Source organism: Sapajus apella, unplaced genomic scaffold (genome assembly GCF_009761245.1).
Source record: "Sapajus apella isolate SASKATOON/1434 unplaced genomic scaffold, GSC_monkey_1.0 scaffold40, whole genome shotgun sequence".
NCBI classification, from domain to species: domain Eukaryota; kingdom Metazoa; phylum Chordata; class Mammalia; order Primates; family Cebidae; genus Sapajus; species Sapajus apella.
In genome coordinates, this window is record NW_022436980.1 from 22,265,980 (window position 1) to 22,279,711 (window position 13,732).

Consider the following 13,732-nt stretch of genomic DNA (forward strand, 5'->3'; position numbering starts at 1 on the left):
GTGTTCCTATGCAACAATTTTGCATGTTCTTCACATGTACCCCAAAATGTAAAATGCAATAAAATAAATAAATGGGAAAAAAAATCGAAAGATTAAGTTCCAGCATGGTGGCTCACACCTGTAATCCCAGCACTTTGGAAGGCTGAGGCAGGTGGATTACCTGAGGTCAGGAGTTCCAGACCAGCCTGGCCAACATGTTGAAACACCGTCTCCACTAAAATACAAGAATTAGCTGGGTGTGTGCCTGTGATCCCAGCTACTCGGAGGCTGAGAAAGAAGACTTGCTTGAACCCAGGAACCAGAGGTTGCAGTGAGCCGAGTTCATGCCACTGCACTCCAGCCTGGGTGACAAAGCAAGACTCCATCACCAAAAAAAAAAAAAACCAAAAATTAGCTGGGCGTGGTGATGCATGCCTGTAATCCCAGCTACTTAGGAGGGTGATGCAGGAGAATGGCTTGAACTTAGGAGGCGGATGTTGTGGTGAGCCAAGGTCACACCATCACGCCCCAGCCTAGGCAACTAGAAGGAAACTCCGCTTCAGCAACAACAAAAAACGCCTGTGGTCCAGGGAACTCACATTCTGTTTGGGAAGACAAGGAACAAATAATTAAGCATGTATCTATATAGTGGGTCACAAGAGCTAAATGCTTTTTTGCCTTTTTTGAGATGGAGTCTCAGTCTGTTGCAGAGGCTGGAGTGCAGTGGTGCGATCTCAGCTCACTGCAACCTCCCGGGTTCAAGCAATTCTCCTGCCTCAGCCTCCCAAGTAACTGGGATTATAGGCATGTGCCACCACACCCAGTTAATTTTTGTGTTTTTACTAGAGATAGGGTTTCACCATGTTGGCCAGGCTGGTCTTGAACGCCTGAGCTCAGGTGACCTGCCTTCCTCAGCCTCCCAAAGTGCTGAGATTACTGGCGTGAGCCACTGTGCTTGGTCCTAGGTGTCTTGAAGGCATATAAAGCAGGGAAGGGGGATGGGAGGTGTGTGGGAGGGTAAAATTATTTTATTATTAATTATTAATTTTTAAGAAATTAATTATTATTTTTTTAGACAGGCTCTCTGTCATCCAGGCTGGAGTGCAATGGGGTGACCTTGGTTCACTGCAACCTTGACTTTCTGGACTCCAGCGAATTTCCCACCTCAGCCTCCTGAGTAGCTGGGTCATAGGTTTACGCCACCATGCCCAGCTAATTGTATTTTTGCTAGAGACGGCGGGGTTTTGCTATGTTGGCCAGGCTGGTCTCAAACTCCTGAGTTCAAGTGATCCTTTCACCCTGGCTTCCCAAAGTGCTGAGGTTACAGGCGTGAGCCACCGTGCCTGGCCTTAAGTTTTAATTTTTGTTGGGTCCATAGTGAGTGTGTGTATGTATGGGGTACATGAGATGTGTTAACACAGGCATGCAACGTGAAATGATCGCCTCATGGAGAATGGGGTATCCATCCTCTCAAGCTTTTATCCTTTGAGTTACAATCCAATTACACTCTTTTAGTTATTTAAAATGTACAATTAATATTGCGTATAATCTCTTTATTGCGAGGTCAAATAATAGGTCTTACTCATTCTAATTTTTTTAACCATTAACAAAACCAAGGCTGGGTGTGGTGGCTCACGCCTATAATCTCAGCACTTTGGGAGGCCGAGACAAGTGGATCTCTTGAGGTCAGGAGTTCGAGACCAGCCCGGCACCAAGATGGCGGAACCCTGTCTCTGCTAAAAATACAAAAATGAGTCAAATGTGGTGGCAGATGCCTATATTGCCAGATACTCAGGAGGCTGAGGCAGGAGAATTGCTTGAACCCAGGAAGCAGAGGTTGTAGTGAGCCCATATCTTGCCATTGTACTCTAGCCTGGGAGACAAAGCAAGACTCCATCTCAAAAAACAACAAACCCCCAGCATAAAAAGCCCACCCCTACGGCCCCCACCCCACTTCCCAACCTCTGGTCACCTCCTACCCTCTGTGTCCATGAGATCAACTGTTTTGATTTTTACCTTTCACAAACGAGTGAGCATATGCGAGGTTTGTCTTCCTGTGCCTGGCTTATTTCCCTGAAACTGATGACCTCCAGTTGGGTGTAGCTGTTTTAAACAAGAGGGTCAGAGAGGGTGGCACTGAGGGCAGCACCTGAGGGAGGGAGAATGGGAGCCACGCAGATCCCTGGGGAAACAGTGTGCCCAGAAGAGGGAACTCCTAGTGCAAGAGTGGGCGAGGAGCCCAATGCAGAGGCCAGTGTGGCTGCAGCAGAGTGGGTCAGCTGGTGAGTGGAGGGGGTGAGGACAGAGGGGTGACAGGGACAGATCGTCTGGGGCCTCATGGGCCTGAGACAGAGCCACAGAGAGCTGCGAGCAGGGGCGGGTGTGATCTGATGCAGGATCACTTGAGGTCAGGAGTTCAAGACCAGCCTGGCCAACACGGTAAAACCCTGTCTCTGCTTTGGTTGTGTGTGGGGAATGGACCCCAGGGACCAGGAGGGAGCAGGGAGTCCAAGGAGTCTGCAGAAAATGAGTGCAGACAGGATCAGGACGGGGGCTTTTGGGGTGGCAGAAGTATAGAGAGTATAGATTGAGCCAGACACTGTGGCTCACGCGTTTAATCCCAACACTTTGAGAGACCACGGCAGGTGCATCACCTCAGGTCAGAAGTTCCAGACCACCTGGCCAACATGGTGAAACCCTGTCTCTACTAAAAATACAAAAATTAGCCGGGTGTGGTGGTGTGCGCCTGTACCTGTAATCTCAGCTACTTGGTAGGCTGCAGCAGGAGAATCACTGGAATCCAGAGGTTTCAGTGAGCTGAGATCACTCCACTGTACTCCAACCTGGGCAATAGGGTCAAAACTCCTTCTCAAAAAAAAAAAAAAAAAAGAGTCTAGATCAATTTCGAAGGCAAATAGGATTTCTAGATACTCAGATGTGGAGCGTGAGCAAAAGAAGAGTCAAGATCCATCCAAAGGCTTTCAATCTCATTTAATCCCAAGGCAGCCTAACAGAGTATTATCATTCTTGGATTACAGATGCAGAAACAGAGGTTCAGAGAGGGTTGCTGACTTGCCCATGGTCACACAGGAAGTGGCGGAGCTGGGATCTGAACCAGTTTCTGTTTGACCCTGGTGTCCAACCTCTGCCGTGTGTGGAGGTTGCCAGCTCCCGGCATGTCCACAGCCTCACCCAGCTGGGGACAGAGCATGCCAGGCCTGCACAGGGCACCAGCTCAGTCGGTGGCCATGGCACTCCGTGACTGTCTAGGCTGTGACCTCCTGGTCCTGGCCCGGCCGGCCACGGCATCCTCTCAGTGCTCATCACGCATAACCGTGTTTCCCCGCCTGCCTGCGAGTTCCCAGAGGGCATGGCTGCAGCTGATACATTGCTGCTCCCGGCATTGCCCAGCTGGAGCCTGACATGTGGTGGCCTTTATTAGGCAATAGATGTTTATTATGCATCTATCTTGTGCTGGGCAATGCTGGGACGCAGCTCTGGGCCCCGTCCTTCTGAGGGCAAAGTCCAGTGGGAGAGTCAGAGAGACCCATCCCCAGACAGGGATGGCCTGGAGGAAGGACTGGAACGGGGGGAGCCCAGAGTCCCCACCCCAGCCCGAGAAGGGGCCTGGGAGAATTTGGCAGAGGTGTTGAATTCACGGTCACCGCCCTCACAAACTTAGCCTTGAGGGTGTAGACAGATAATGAGCAAGTTTTTTTTCTTTTTTTCTTTTTTTTTTTTACAGGGGGCCTTTGCACTGGCTGCTCCTCTGCCTAGAATGCTCTTTCCCCAGATGTTTCCCTCTCAGTGAGATCCCCCTGAAAATTCCAACTGCTTCCTCACCGTCCCTGTGTTTTCTGAGCATGAATTGCTATTTAACCAGCTTATTTTTTGTGTATTTTTTCCAACTCTCTGTTTAGAATGTCAGACCCATGAGGGCAGAGATCTCTGTTTTGTTCACGCCTGTCTCTCCATCACCGAGAAAAGAGCCTGGACATAGTAGATGCTCAATAAATTATGATTCAATAAATAAAAGGAGGGAAAGAAAGGAAGGAAAGAGGGAAGGAACTGGCAAGTCTGTGGGCTCTCGCAGATAATCATCTGTCCTAGCTGGGAGGCACGAGTTTTAGCACGTCTTCTCTTACCGGATAAGATGGTGCCAAGCTGGGAAACTGAGGCACGAGGGGACTCTGGGTCACACTCCTTGAGCCGTGAAGCAAGAGCCAGCTTCAGACCAACTCTCAGTGTGGGGCTCAGAAGAAAAAGCCCCCGACGCCACCTGCTGGTGAGTAGTGTCACGATGGTTGTGCCCACTTTGCTGACGGAAGGCTGGAGATGCCCTTGAGGGGTGGGCAGGAAAGGAGGCAGCCCATGGGCACCCCCAGCAGACATGCAAAGTCCATGGAGCTACAGTTTAAGGCTCTTGATTCCAGAAGCCCTATGGGCAACTCGCTCGATCAGTGCTATGCAGGAGGGTGGGGCCATGCCAGCAGAGGCCCGCCCTGTGTCGCTCTGTGCCTGCTCCCTCCACAGCCAGCCAGGACTCCCACCTCTCTAGGAGGAGACAGCTGCCCCAGCTCCATAGAGCTGCATGCAGCCTACATGGGACCTCTGGAGGGCAGGGGAATCAGGACCCACCCAGCTCCCCACCCAGGCCTGATCAGTGTCTGGTCACAGCAGCCAAGATGGCAAAATGCAGGCTTCTGGAGGAGAGCAGCTCCCATCCCTAGAGGTACGTCCTCCAAGCAAACAGGGCTCACCACCCAGACATCATCTACGATCTTTCATCCTGTGAGGAACAAAAACAGGGACAGTAGTTAGAGCTGAAAGCCTGAACTCTGGGGCCAGATGGCCTGGGTTTCGATCCCATCTCTGCCCTCTGATGCGCTGTGCAACCCTGAGCAAGGTGCTAGTCCTCTCTGGGCCTCAGTTTTCCTATCTGAAAAGTGGTGGGAGAGTAACAGTAGCCACATCACTGGTGTTGTGGGAGTTAAATGAGATAGTATTTGTAAACGGAGCCCAGCATATGGAAAGGGCTTTGTGAGTGTAGCATATTTTTAGGGCACAAACTCTGGAGTCAGACAGACCTTGCTTTATATTCCAGCACATTCTCCCTCTCTCTCTCTCTCTCTCTCTCTCTCTCTCTCTCTCTCTCTCTCTCTCTCTTTTGAGACAGAGTTTTGCTCTGTCACCCTGACTGGAGTGCAGTGGCTCGATCTTGGCTCACTGCAACCTCTGCCTCCCAGGTTCAAGCCATTCTCCTGCCCCAGCCTCCCGAGTAGCTGGGAATACAGGCTCACACCACCACACCTGGCTAATTTTTGTATTTTTAGTGGAAACAGGGTTTTTCCATGTTAGCCAGCTGGTCTCAAGCTCCTGACCTCAAGTGATCCCCTCGCCTTGGCCTCCCAAAGTGCTGGGATTACAGGCATGAGCCACCGTGCCTGGCCAACACATCCACTCTCCAGCATGTGGCTGGACTCTCTGAGCATAACCTACATGTTTTATGCAATGTGTAAAGTAATAGATGCCCAGGGTGATGGCGAGAACCGGGTGAGATCACATACACAAAGCGCATGGTCCGTGCCTGTACCACTCGATCAATGGTAGTTATCAGATCCCAGCTCCGCTGTCCTCCAGCTGTGTGACCCTGGGAAAATTACTTCCCCTCTCTGAGTCTCAGTTCCTTCACCTATAAAATGAAAAGGAAATCCACTCCTGTGGGATTATTTTGGTGTATAAAGAGCTGTTGGTGCTGGACGCAGTGGCTCACACCTGTAATCCCAGCACTTTGAGAGGCTGAGGCAGGCAGATTACCTGAGGTCAGGAGTTCAAGACCAGCCTGGCTAACATGGCAAAATCCCCTATCTACTGAAAACGCAAAAAATTATCCAGGTGTGGTGGCACATGCCTGTAGTCCCAGCTCCTGCAGAGGCTGAGGCAGGATAATTGCTTGAACCCGGGAAGTGGAGGCTGCATTGAGCTGAGATCACGCCATTGTACTCTAGCCTGGGTGACAGAGTGAGACTCTGTCTCAAAAATAAATAAATTAATTAATTAAATAAAGTGCTACTAAATACAGAACATCTAGGCAGTGCCTGGTATGCAGTAGGTGCTCAATAAATCATAAATATTTTTATTATTTTAAAACTACAATGGCAAAAATAAAGGTGAGCCATTATTATTTGGGTCTACCTAACTGTAAGCCACGCCTTTTACACACCCCACTTATTGTTTCCCCCACCTGTGTCCCGCCCTCACCTTTACCGTCCTCTGCCTCTCAGTGGCAAATACCTACAGAATTTACCAAGTTCCACACTGTTCTAAGCATTCAACCCTCATACAGTCCTGTGAGATGGAAACTATGATCACCCCCTCTCACAGATGGGAAAACTGAGGCTCAAAGAAGGTAGATAAGTGGCTCAAGATCATTCAGCTGCCAAGTAGCAGGAGCAGATCTCCAGCTCTACAGTCCACGTTTGTTTGTTTGTTTTGAATTAGGGTCTCACTCTGTTGCCCAGGCTGGAGTACAGAGGTGTGATTATGGCTCACTGCAGCCTCTAACTCCTGGGCTCAAGTGATCCTCCTGCCTCAGCCTCCCAAGTAGCTGGTACTACAGACATCTGCCACCATACTTGGCTAATTTTTTTTTTTTTTTTGAGATAGGTAGAGTCTCGCTCTGTCACCCAGGCTGGAGTGCAGTGGTGCCATCTCGGCTCACTACACCTCCACCTCCCGGATTTAAGTGATTCTCCTGCCTTAGCCTCCCATGTAGCTGGGATTACAGACACCTGCCACCATGCCTACCTAACTTTTGTGATTTTAGCAGAGACTAAATTTAGTAGCAATTACAGACCCCTGCCACCACATCCAGCTAATTTTTGTAATTTTCACCATGTTGGTCAGGCTGGTCTCTAACTCCTGACCTCAAGTGATCCACCCTCCTTAGCCTCCCAAAGTGCTGGGATTTCAGGTGTGAACCAGTGCACTGGGCCTAATTTTTGTATTTTTTGTAGAAACTAGGTCTCACCATGTTACCCAGGCTGGTCTTGAACTCCTGGACTCAAGTGATCCTTGTGCCACTGCACCCGGCCAGGAGTCCATGTTTTTAAAAACTCATTTGCCTGGCTGGGCCTGGCTATGCAGTAGGGTGACTTGGGCCTGCCCCTCACTGACCTGCTGGATGTGGATGTGGGTCCCCTTGAGGATGTGCAGCCACATGTACCCATACTCCTTCACACGCGCGGCACTCCAGGGCCTTGGGAAGACGGCAAAGGGTGTCAGCCGCTCCTCACAGCCCTAGAGGGGAGAACTGGTCAGACCCATGGCAGGTGGAGGACCCACAGGGAAGCAGAAATGAACTGCCAGCCCAAGATCCTGCTGCCCTCAAGGAAGACAGTCAAGATTTGGCCACCAGAGGCCGGGCGTGGTGGCTCACTCCTGCAATCCCAGCACTTTGGGAGGCTGAGGAGGGCAGATCGCTTGAGGTCAGGAGTCAGAGACCAGCCTGGCCAACATGGTGAAACCCCTTCTCTACTAAAAATACAAAAATTAACCTGATGTAGTGGTGCATGCCTGTATTCCCAGCTATTTGGGAGGCTAAAGCAGGACAATTGCTTGAACCCAGGAGGCGGAGGTTGCAGTGAGCCGAGATCGTGCCATTGCACTCCAGCCTGGGCAACAGAGCGAGACTGTCTCACAATAATGCTCACAATGGAACATTCTGCCTCAGCCAGGCTTCCCTTGCTCCAGGTCTCTGACTTCTAGAAAAGTACATGGCTGTAGGCTGGGCACAGTGGCTCATGCCTGTAATCCCAGCATTTTGGGAGGCTGAGGTGGGCAGATCACCTGAGGTCAGGAGTTCGAGACCAGCCTGACCAACATGGAGAAACCCTGTCTCTACTAAAAATACAAAATTAGCCGTGTGTGGTGGTGCACGCCTATAATCCCAGCTACTTGGGAGGCTGAGGCAGAAGAATCACCTGAACCCGGGAGGTGGAGGTTGCAGTGAGCGGAAATCCTGCCATTGCACTCAAGCCTGGGCAACAAGAGCGAAACTCCATCTCAAAAGAAAAAAAAAAAAAGAAAAAGTACGTGGCTGTATAAGACTGCCTGCTACAGCATTACAATAAAAGCTCTGAACCAGCGGCCAGCTCTACACCCATCAGGGAGTCAGTTAAATACATTATAACATAGCCATCGCAAAGCAGGGAAGCAGGGTGATACGGGAAGATGGCCAAGATGTGTGTGAAGGGGAAAAAGCAATTCAAAGAACAGATAAATCACTGGGTCTGAAGCTGGCTGCGTGGTAGACCTTCCAAGAAAGAGTTTTAAAACACCAGTGTCTGGGGAAACAGGATGCTTACACTTGTATGCAGCAGACAAGCTGGGCACGAGGAGCACAGCAGTTGTTGGAGTGAGGAAAGTCACCGTTTTGCACCCAGCATTGTAATACCAGACTGAAGCAAGGTTCATGAATGGATCATAAAATTAGCAGGGAAAGTTTGAGGCATAATAGGACATTTGCATAATCTCAAAGGATCTCTCCAGGGGATGCTTGTTAATTGCAAAGGAAAAAAGAGAATCACTTTATGGTGGAGAGGGCTGGCGGATACCTCCCTAACCAAGTGATCAAAGTGAACATCATCAGTAATGAGACCCATCCATATCACACTTTCAGCTGAGAAATCAGAGGCTCAAAGAGGTTAAAAAGACATCGTGCAGCTGGTGAAGGATTGGTGGCTCACACCTGCAATCCTAGCCCGTTGGTGGGGGGCGTGTGGAGGGTTGGTGGGGGGTGCGTGGAGGGATGGTGGGGGGAGCCCGGATTAGGGCTGACCCATATTGTAGGCAAAGGCTCCTGAGGGAGGGGTCGGAAGGATGATGAGGACCCAGACCGGTCTCTGCTTTCATTGGAATTGAAAGAGCCAGGTATGATGGCTCACGCCTGTTAATCCCAGCACCTTGGGAGGCCGAGGCAGGAGTATCACTTGAGCCCAAGAATTTGACTCCCAGCCTCCCTCTGTGCACCCCCATCAACCCTCCACACACCCCCCACCCTCCCTCCACTCACCCCCCACCAACCCTCCACGCAGCCCCCACCATCCCTCTGCAGGACCCTGCGGATGCGATGCCTCACCCACGTGGAGACCAGCATTGTACATGCCCTGCTGGGTGTCCCTGCGCAGCCGCGGGAAGGCCTTCGGGTGGGCAGCCCCCAGATCCCCAAACACAGCCAGACGGGGGCTCCAGTGGGCCGTATTCTTGAGGGTGCTGAGGTGGAACCGACGACTTCAGCCCTGGGCATTGCCACAGCAATAAACTGAAGGGAGAGGAAAAGGTTGCAGTCAGCTGGGGCCCCCCAGGACCCTCCCTCCAACCTCCATCCTTCCTTGACTGGTGGAGGGGAGGAGATGGGGGGGACTAATGGGGCCTGGCCCATGCCTCTTCGGTCTGCCTTCCTGGCACCTTCCATTTTCCTCCTGCAATAGGCTTGCAGATAGGCAGAGCGGTTACCAGCCCAGCCTGAGCCCCCAGCCAGTGGTAGCTTCTAGTCCATATCCCACTCCTCTTCCCATCAACAGCTCAGCCTGGGGCCCCTCTCACCATACTGAACCCCCGCAGCAGCTTGCGCAGCGTGACTCGGTGTATGTAGAGCTTCCTCCGGAGAATACCCCCGTCCACAAAGGGGACAAAGGTGCCCTGGGTGCGGAGGGGCAGGGGCTGCAACCCGAATTGCACTTCAGATCAGGTTGGGACCCATGTGGTCCAGGTGACAGTCATGGAGCCTGGCTCACCTGGGGAGAAAGGGACAGAGGGTGGGGGAGAGTGAGGCCTGGGGGGGTGGGAGGGACTTGCAGAAAAAGTGAGGGGCATTGACGGTAACTGCTGTTGAGCAGTTAGTAGTCAAGGACACAGGTTCTGGAGTTGCCCAAGTTTAATCTCAGCTCTGCCTTTTCTTTTCTCGCCTGGCAACAGAGCGAGACTCAGTCAAAAGAGAGAGAGAGAGAGAGAGAGAAAGAAAGGAAGAAAGAGAAATAAATGCCTTTCCCCTTCCCCTCCCACCATGATTCTGAGGCCTCCCCAGCCATGTGGAACTGTAAATCTAATTATACCTCTTTTTCTTCCCAGTCTCGTGTATGTCTTTGTCAGCGGCGTGAAAATGGACTGACACAGTAAATTGGTACCAGTAGAGTGGGGTGTTGCTGAAAAGATATCAGAAAATGTGGAAGTGGCTCTGGAACTGGGTAACACAGGCAAAGGCTGGGACAGTTTGGAGGGCTCAGAAGAAGACAGGAAAATGTGGGAAAGCTTGGACCTTCCTAGAGACTTGTTGAACGGCTTTGACAAAAATACTGATAATGACATGGACAGTGAAATCCAGGCAGAGGTGGTCTCAGGTGGAGATGAGGAACTTGTTGGGAACTGGAGCAAAGGTGACTCTTGTTATATTTTAGCAAAGAGAGTGGTGCCATTTTGCCTCTGCCCTAGAGATTTGTGGAACTTTGAAATTGAGAGAGATGATTTAGGGTATCTGGCAGAAGAACTTTCTAATCAGCAAAGCATTCAAGAGGTGCCATTAAAGGCATTCATTTCTTTTTTTTTTTTTTCTTTTTTTTTTTTTTTTTTTTTAGACAGAGTCCCACTCTGTTGCCCAGGCTGGAATGCAGTGATGCCATCTTGGCTCACTGCAACCTCCACCTCCCAGGTTCAAGTGATTCTCCTGTCTCAGCCTTCTGGGTGGCTGGGATACAGGCATGTGTCACCATGCCTGGCTAATCTTTGTATTTTTAGTAGAGACAGGGTTTCTCCATGTTGGTCAGACTGGTCTGGAACTCCTGACCTCAGGTGATCCACCCGCCTCAGCCTCCCAATGTGCTGTGTTTACAGGTATGAGCCACCATGCCTGGACTGAGGCATTCAGTTTTAAAAGGGAAGCAGAGCATTCAGGAAATTTGCAGCCTGATGTTGGGATAGAAAATAAAATCCCATTTTCTGAGAAGAAATTCAAGCTGGTTGCAGGTATTTGCATAAGTAATGAGGAGCTGAATTTTTTTTTTTTTTTTTTTGAGACGGAGTTTCGCTTTTTTTTCCCAGGCTGGAGTGCAATGGCACAATCTCAGCTCACCGCAACCTCCGCCTCCTGGGTTCAAGCAATTCTCCTGCCTCAGCCTCCAGAGTAGCTGGGATTACAGGCATGCACCACTGTGCCCAACTAATTTTTTTTGTATTTTTAGTAGAGATGGGGTTTCACCATGTTGACCAGGATGGTCTCGATCTCTTGACCTCATGATCCACCTGCCTCAGCCTCCTAAATTGCTGGGATTATACGTGTGAGCCTCCGCACCCAGTCCATGAGGAGCTGAATGTTAATCCCCAAGACAATAGGGAAAATATCTCCACGGCATGTCAGAGACGTTTGCAGCAGCCCCTCCCATCACAGACCTGGAGGTCTAGGAGGAAAAAATGGTTTTGTGGGTAGGGCCCAGGGTCCCCGTGCTGTGTGCAGTCTAGGGACTTTGTGCCCTGCATCCTAGCTGCTCCAGCCATGACTGAAAGGGGCCGACATAGATCTCAGGCCATGGCCTCAAAGGGTGCAAGTCCCAAGCCTTGGCAGCTCCCGTGTGGTTTTGAGCCTGCAGGTGTAGGGAAGTCAAGAACTGGGGTTTGGGAACCTCTGCCTAGATTTCAGAAGATGTACAGAAACGCCTGGATGCCCAGGCAGAAGTGTGCTGCAGGGGCAGGGCCCTTACAGAGAACCTCTGCTAGGGCAGTGCAGAAGGGAAATGTGGGGTTGGAGCCCCCACACAGTGTCCCTACTGGGGCACCACCTAGTGGAGCTGTGACAAGAGGGCCATCATCCTTCAGACCCCAGAATGGGAGACCCCCTGACACCTGCACTGTGCTCCTGGAAAAGCTGCAGACACTCCATGCCAGCCTGTGGAAGCAGCCAGGAGGGAGGCTGTACCCTGCAAAGTCACAGTGGCAGAGCTGCCCAAGACCATGGGAACCCACCTCTTGCATCAGCGTGACCTGGATGTGAGACCTGAGGTCAAAGAAAATCACTTTGGAGCTTTAAAATTTGACTGCCCTCCTGGATTTTGGACTTGCACGGGTTCTGTAACCCCTTTGTTCTGGCCAATGTCTCCCATTTGGAATAGTATTTACTCAATAACTGTACCCCCATTGTATCTAGGAAGTAAGTAACCTGCTTTTGATTTTACAGGCTCATAGGTGGAAAGGACTTGCCTTCAGATGAGACTTTGGACTGTGAACTTTTGGGTTAATGCTGAAATGAGTTAAGACTTTGGGGGACTGTGGAGAAGGCATGACTAGTTTTGAAATGTGAGGACATGAGATTTGGAGTAGCCAGAGGCGGAATGATATGGTTTGAGTCTGTGTTCTCACCCAAATCTCATCTTGAATTATATTCCCATAATTCCCATGTGTTGTGGGAGGGACCTGGAGGGAGATCATTTGAATCACGGGGGCAGTTTCCCTCATACTGTTCTCATGGTAGTGAATAAGTCTCAAGAGATCTGATGGTTTTATGAGGAGTTTCCACTTCTGCTTCTTCCTCATTTTCTCTGCCACAATGTAAGAACCGCCTTTCACCTCCTGCCATGATTCTGAGGCCTCTCCAGCCATGTGGACCTGTAAGTCCAACTAAATCTTTTTTCTTCCCAGTCTCAGGTATGTCTTTATCAACAGCATGAAAACAAATTAATACACCTCACCTCCTGGGTTCAAGTGATCCACCCACCTTAGCCTCCTGAGTAGCTGGGACCACAGGCATGAACAAGTATGCCCAGCTCATTTTTAATTTTTTTTTCTTAGAGATGGGATCTTGCTATGTTGCCCAGGCTGGTCTTGAACTCCTGGGCTTGAGTGATCCACCCTCCTTGGCCTCCCAAAGTGCTGGGATTACAGGAATGAGCATGTCCCGGCTTTTCTATTGACTTACAGAACACATCTTTACACAGCGGTTTTAATATTCCAGGAGCATATATAGATAGATAGGAAAATCCATATTTTAAAGCGACAGCTTCAAATTCTTAAATGTTAGCAGCCAAGTCAAGGTTTTAAAAATGCAGTGTGGTATAGTGTAATGTTAAGAGTTCTTCCTCCAGCCATACAAAAATGCATGTGCCCAGGGTTATTTATGGCAGTACACTTTGTAATTGCAAAATATGGGAAACAACCTGAATGCCCATATTTAGGAGAGTGACTGAATAACATCCACACAATGGCATAAAAAAGAATGAGGAAAAACTCCAAAAATTGCTATGAAATGCTCCCAGGACATATTGTTAAACTAAAAAAAGCAAAGTGCAAAAGAGTGTAGTTACTGCCCTTAATGTAATGGGATATTAGAAAACACGCCGGTGTCTCTGTTCATTTGTATAAAAGAAATACAGAAAGCATACGCCAGGTACTAAAGAGATGAACTACTGGCCAGGTACGGTGGCTCACACTTGTAATCCCAGCACTTTGAGAGGTCAAGTTGGGTGGGTCACCTGAGGTCAGGAGTTTGAGACCAGCCTAGCCATTATGGTGAAACTCTTAAAAAGTTATGGCCATTATGGCCCAACTCTAAAAAAGTACAAAAATTAGCTGGGCATGATGATGGGCATCTGTAATCCCAGCTACTTGGGCTGAGGCAGAAAAATTGTTTGAACCTGGGAGGTGGAGGTTGCAGTAAGCCAAGATCGTTTCACTGCACTGCAGCCTGGGCGACAGAATAAGACTCCAT